At 38.3% G+C, this 6294-nt stretch overlaps 1 pseudogene; it reads right to left on the reverse strand.

Moving 5' to 3' along the window:
- Window positions 1-5984, reverse strand: part of LOC113067696 (adhesion G protein-coupled receptor L1-like) — a 163012-nt pseudogene extending 157028 nt beyond the window's left edge.
- Window positions 5985-6294: the final 310 nt, after the last annotated feature.

Here is a 6294-nt window from a genome sequence, read left to right on the forward strand (position 1 = left end):
TGTAAATGTGGTTTCATTTTGCTAATTGTGCCAGAAGTATTAATTTAATTAACTTACATTTTTATTATTATTATTATTATTATTATTATTATTATTATTATTATCATTATTATTATTATTATTATTATTATTATTATTATTGATAATAATAATAATAATAATAGTAATAATAATAATAATAACTTCTACTTGATGATGATTATTATTCATTACTAATTATTTAAGCTTCTATTGTTGTTATTTTGTTTATTATTATTATTATTATTATTATTATTATTATTATTATTATTATTATTATTATTATTTGATATTTATTCATATATCATTATTCATAATCCATTCATAAATAGGCCATTCATTTTTATTAATTATATTTTACCAAGTATAAAACATCACTTTAGAAACCAAATGTACAAATTTATTTGCACACTTGTGGATGTAGCCTCATTCTGCTGTGTGTGCCAAAATTACTATTTAATTTTATTCAAGTTTTAATGAAGTGAAATTGTAATAATAATACCAATAATAATACCATTTATTATTTTTATTATCACCTGTGACCAGCTAGCTGAGAACCTTCACAGTCCAATGAAAAATCAACTTTGCCAAGTTAGCCGAGATTTAGCTGAGCACTGCAGACATTTTTAGCTGTTTCTCCCCAAATATAGCAGGTTAGAAACACACACAGCATAAATGTTCAGTAGGAAGACTGCTATTAAGTCTATCTGGGAGTTCTGTTGAACGTCTGTGAGCTATTATTATTATCAAGCTCTGTAAGCTATTATATTTAACACTCTCTCCTGCTCCCTCCATCACCTCCACAGCTCCGTTCAGCTTGACTTCCCTCTCCAGGCCGGCGCTCACGCGGGGAGCTGACTGACAGGATGTGAACGGGATGATGCACGACTGACATTTCGTATCCCATCGAGCGACTTCTTCCATTTCGTTTTCAAATGAACGTTTTCAAAGAATTTCGCTCAAACCAAATCAGCGTGGAATTCCCCATTCAAATTTGTACGAGCACGAGGCAGCAGTGGATTCCGCTCGCACGCGCATTATACACAGAACCGTTTCATAACTTCCCACACGGAACGCAAAATTATGAGCTATAGTTGCTTGTTCAGCCGGCGGCAGATGGCAACACCCTTTTATGTGATGATCAGTGAAATGATTCTGGCTTTCCCTTTAGCTGCTAAATCTGCATCAAACGGCATGCTAGCTGGGAAAAAAAATACCACAGCAGGAGCAGCCTCGTGTCTTGTTTAATATGTTGGATAACCAGAGCAGTTTTGGCCCCGCTTCTCAGAGGCAGCAAAAGGCGCTTTTAATTGGGGAATGTCTTGGCCTGGACGGATTGTGATATTAAGCAATCACACAGTGGTATTGTGTTGGCGACAGAAGTAGGTGTGAAGCCATTTTGAAAAGCTTTAGCTGGCAGAGTCACATTTGACAGCAATACCCCAAGTAAATTGAACCCCCGTATCTCAGCGCTCCATTGATTGGGCCCTATTTTAGCCTTTCACAGCTGTAAACCGACGCAACCCACCGCCCTTGCCGAGTCGATAGACATGATCCAAAGACAGCAGCCAAACAATCCACTATCTGCCCAGACGGACCCATTCGGCTAATTTAACATGCACTCAATTTATGAAAAAGAGCTTTCATTGATTTTTCTATTCATATGCACTTGTTGATTAAGACATTCCATTGTGCTCTGCGATCATGCCGACGATTCCCGATCGGTGTGGTACAGAGGTGCCTACTCCTCCTTCTCTGGTTCCAGATGTAGGATTTTTTTTTCTTTTCACATGCTTTCTGAGACTTGCACAGAAGCCTTGATGCCTGGCGCCTGCAGTTACAGACTGCTGCATTCATCGGCACATTCAGAAACAGCACTTCACGACACAAAGGCCGCAAGGAAAGGGACGCCCAGTTCCTGCTGCTTTTGTGCCTTTGCACAACAACTGGGACAGTTGCAACAGCCTCCGCACAAACTCCTTTCTATATTTCGCTCTGTCTCCCCCAGTGAGTAGCAAAAACCCCATTCATTCAGTAATGAGCAGTCTCATAATGCAATGATTGACTGTCAACACATAATGAACCAACAGAAAAAGGCCAAGGCTGTTGCGAATAAACAAACATACGAAATATTTGCAAACAATATTTTGCACCAAAACAATTCACACTGATTTTGATGCCATATTTGTCACTCAATAAAACAGTTTGACTACCTTAATGAATTCTACTAACTTCAAACTACTACAAAAGTCCTCCCAACCAAAAAAAAACAACAACAAAAAACAATAAAGAGACATTTACCAACGGAACTTACTATACATTAAAGGTTAGGGCTAAGATTTAGGTAAGTTATTTGTAATTATGCATTTTTAATGAATTATTCATTATGAGTTTATTGTTATTTCCGTAGTAAGTGCATGGAACTGACACATTAAAATCAAGTGTTACCATGCCGTTATTCCTGATTAAAACTGCTATATTTCATTTAAATGTTTAAATGTTTTGTTCAGGGTTAGTCCATGTAATTATGCATAATTTACAGTTTTTACTTTTTAGTTAATACATGTAACACAACAAGGACACTGTAAAATCAAGTGCTATTTTAAAACACTATCAACATTTAAAAATATAAAAACAATGGTAAACAAATACATTTCGTAATTGAAATCTGATGACGATTTATTCATGTTTGCTTTAGCTACTTTTTCGAAACAAAACCTTAAATGCTGCAGTGTCCATATGGACCTCAGAGGACACTCCCTCTGAATGGGCCTTACAGGAAACTACAAGCAGCAAAAAACTTACACTACTGGATGATTGACAGCATAACAATAACATAACCCAGTGGGGGCCCAGAGATACAGAGAAACAGACAGTGAGAAAGGAGGAGAACAGAAGGAGACAAAGGTCTGTATCTTTTCTAAAAAGGAGAAAGAAAATAAAACAGTAACCGAAAAAAGCAAAGGCCTTGTGCACTCATGAGATGCTGGTGCACGGAACAAGAGAAAATAAAAATGATATGTCCTCTCAGCAGCTGGCCTGGACCATCTGCACACACCTTTGCTTAATGCAGCTAAGTGCACTTGAGGAGGATAGAAAACTGAGAGACGGTAGGATTCAAAGGAGCGTTAAATGCCGTGAACAAGCGCTCTCCATAACTTTCAATCCAGAAGGTCAAACCAGGACAATGTGCAAGTCCCAGTTCTCAAAGGTTTTGTTTGTTTAAAGATATATGGAAGAAAACCGTGGGGAAATGTCAAACTGTATTTAGTGGAAAGCACACAGAACAAGCTTCGCCACTGAATAAAAATCACCCGAACCTTGCTGTTGCTGTCTCTGTTGGACGCACAAAAATATCGTGATGCACTCTTTTACATAACAGAGAAATTCATTTAATTTAACGAAATATATATATATATATATATATATATATATATATATATATATATATATATATATATAAAGAAAAAAATGCATATTTAATATAAAAATTTGAATTATTTCTCCCCCAGTAGTCCATGAGCAATACTGCTGTATACAATTTACTTTGTACTTTCCTCCTTGTTTTTTTCTGTAAAATTGTGAGGGAAATAAAACCAACGTTGGAAGCTTTAGCATCACAGACGTTGTTTCAAGGCACGGTGAAATAAGCTAACAAATCATGCATCTGACAATAATGTTGCTCTGACTGAATCACTATGTGGATGCATATGTCAAATCCAGACCATTGCCGTTAAAGCTCTGCCAAAATAAAGAAGACACAGATGCGGCCAATCTATCAAACCCTTTTCATCATACACAGGAAATGCTGAGCACTGGCCACTTTGGCAAAAGCAAAGGAGAAGCGACTCAAATAAATTTCTCCAATGATTACTGCCACAATATAAAAATGGGAGCTATCATTAATATTGTGCTAATGCTTGACTATAATTCATCTGCTCGGAGCTTAGAATAATTGTTCTGACACTCGGACAGAGACACATAAATCCTTCGCTCTGTTCAGAAAGAGTGTTTGGCAGTGAACCAGTCCTGAAGCGGAGCACTGGCATTTTAGACCTAAACCAACATCAAGAGGCTTCTGCTTGCACCGAGGCGTGACGTTTAAAATGGAACCTGCTGCTTTGAGGAGATTCAACTTTGGTCCAGTCGTGTCCATTTAGGCTACCTGAATGTCACCCAGCCATTCACTTTTCCCACCAGCACAAAGCAATGTGCAATTTTGCATAGATTTGACTCTTAATATTTAAGTGTCCTTGTGATTTATCTACCTTAATGTGTAAATACAGTCACATTAATGCTTATATTACTGCTCACGTTGGGCCTGTTCATTCAAGACATGCAAAGGTCGAGCACTGGATTATTTTATACCATGTAACACTAGAGTGCTTTAATTCAAGGTTTCTTGCAGGTCCATAACATATAATTAGATATTAATGGTAAAACGCGCTTTTTCAGAACAGAAATGTGATATAGATGATACGTGATAGAGGTATAAGAAGCCACTATCTTTCTGAATCTCTGTATGGCCCTTCATTTTACGATATCTCATTACGTCCATTTAAATAAAGGTTAGCTCAAATAAAACTGCGTAATTTATGGTGTCGCCGTTTATTGCGTTGCAAGTACCTGCAACATGTGCTCAAATATTTAGATAATATTTCTGACTAAAAACAAAACACATCACAATAACGACAGTCATCTGTCAATGTTTGATGATTTACACGCACACGTATTTGTATCTACTTTACACGGAACATAAAAACATGCAGGTTATTAATGGATTCTAAAGGTGAGTGTATAGTTGGATCAAAGTGTCAGCTTTGACATTTTGTGGGATATAAATGACCCGTGCGGATCTATCATTACGCGCGAGCGTTTATTTGTGTCTGACGTATCAGGTGCGCGCGCGTGGTCTACATCCATCAGCATAAAACATCAATAAAACACCAATAAATAAACCTCGTTACATGCCAGAGGTGACTGAGATATCAGTGCCGAGTCCTCTTGCAGTATATCCAAACCATCATAAAAAACCTCGGGTACATACCTTACTGCGTTTCCTCCTGATCTTCAGTGAATCTCATTCATTCTTCAGTCCTCCTGTCGTTTATCTGGCGTTTTCTCCTTCTTCGTGCGGATGCATGCAGATAAGAAACGAATGGAGCAGTCCACAGAATTAACGGAGGGAGAACATTCGTGATAAAGACGCACAAAACGACGAAAAACTATCCGACATGTCAATTTACAAACTCAAATGACCACGCTCGCGTCAAAATCCTAACAAAACAACAACTCGCATCGTCATGCGATGTTTGACACGCGACTCACTGATAGCAAGTCCACATGAGACGCGAATGAGCGAATAAAATATCGTCCGCAGTCCCGTTTTCAGCACTGAACATAACGCGAAACGTCTCCCCAAATCCAAGAAGGAAAACACCGAGGCGCAGAGACGTCAGGAGTGGACGCTGGAAAGCCCGTAAGTGTTCATGCCGGATTCCTTGTCGTATTTAACACACACATAAGAGCAAAAATGAAAGGTTGCGGAGTCGACCCATGTGTCCTCCCGCCTCGAAACCAGCAGTCGCTCTGACTCCCTCCGTCTGAAGAAGCGTAACGTCGATGTATCTCTCTTTCACAGCACACCGACTGATTTCTTATCAGAACCCCGTCTAAATTAATAAACCATATCCAGGTTTATTAATTTGCACCCTGCGTGACCGTGCGCAAAATGACAATGTATTATTGATCAGTCTCAATGGCTGATTCACTGACTTATTCAATCTGGTAAATAATTAAGGATTGCTTTTATGCAGCTTATTTTTTTAAGGCTGCTATATTTAAACGAATACTGTAGCTGTTGTGAATATGAAGGTTTCCTGACTGACCCGACAAATGTCTTGAAGTCTGCTGTCCAGCATGGTCTGGTGGGGTGATATTGTGTGATTATTCAAATGGCTTTTAGTGTGGGACGCCTCTCAGTTGAGTCTCCACTGTTTAGGAGTGTATTGAAGGGGGCGTGGTCTGTTCGGGGGCGGCTTTGAGTTTAAAGGAAATGGGCGGTGCTTGTGTCGGGGGAGTGGTTTGTCACAAGTGATAATAATCCTCCAGTATACACTCCTTCTAGTCAATAAAACATCTTTAAAAAAATACTTATTTCTTTCCCTTCAGAAAACATATGCTTAAAAATTACTTGTTAAACTATTGCCATTGTGTGTTAGAACACAATAACCACAATGCAATATTGTCTATGGATGTATAGTAATTAATTATACA

The sequence above is a fragment of the Carassius auratus genome, linkage group LG28B (assembly GCF_003368295.1).
Source record: "Carassius auratus strain Wakin linkage group LG28B, ASM336829v1, whole genome shotgun sequence".
Classification (NCBI taxonomy): domain Eukaryota; kingdom Metazoa; phylum Chordata; class Actinopteri; order Cypriniformes; family Cyprinidae; genus Carassius; species Carassius auratus.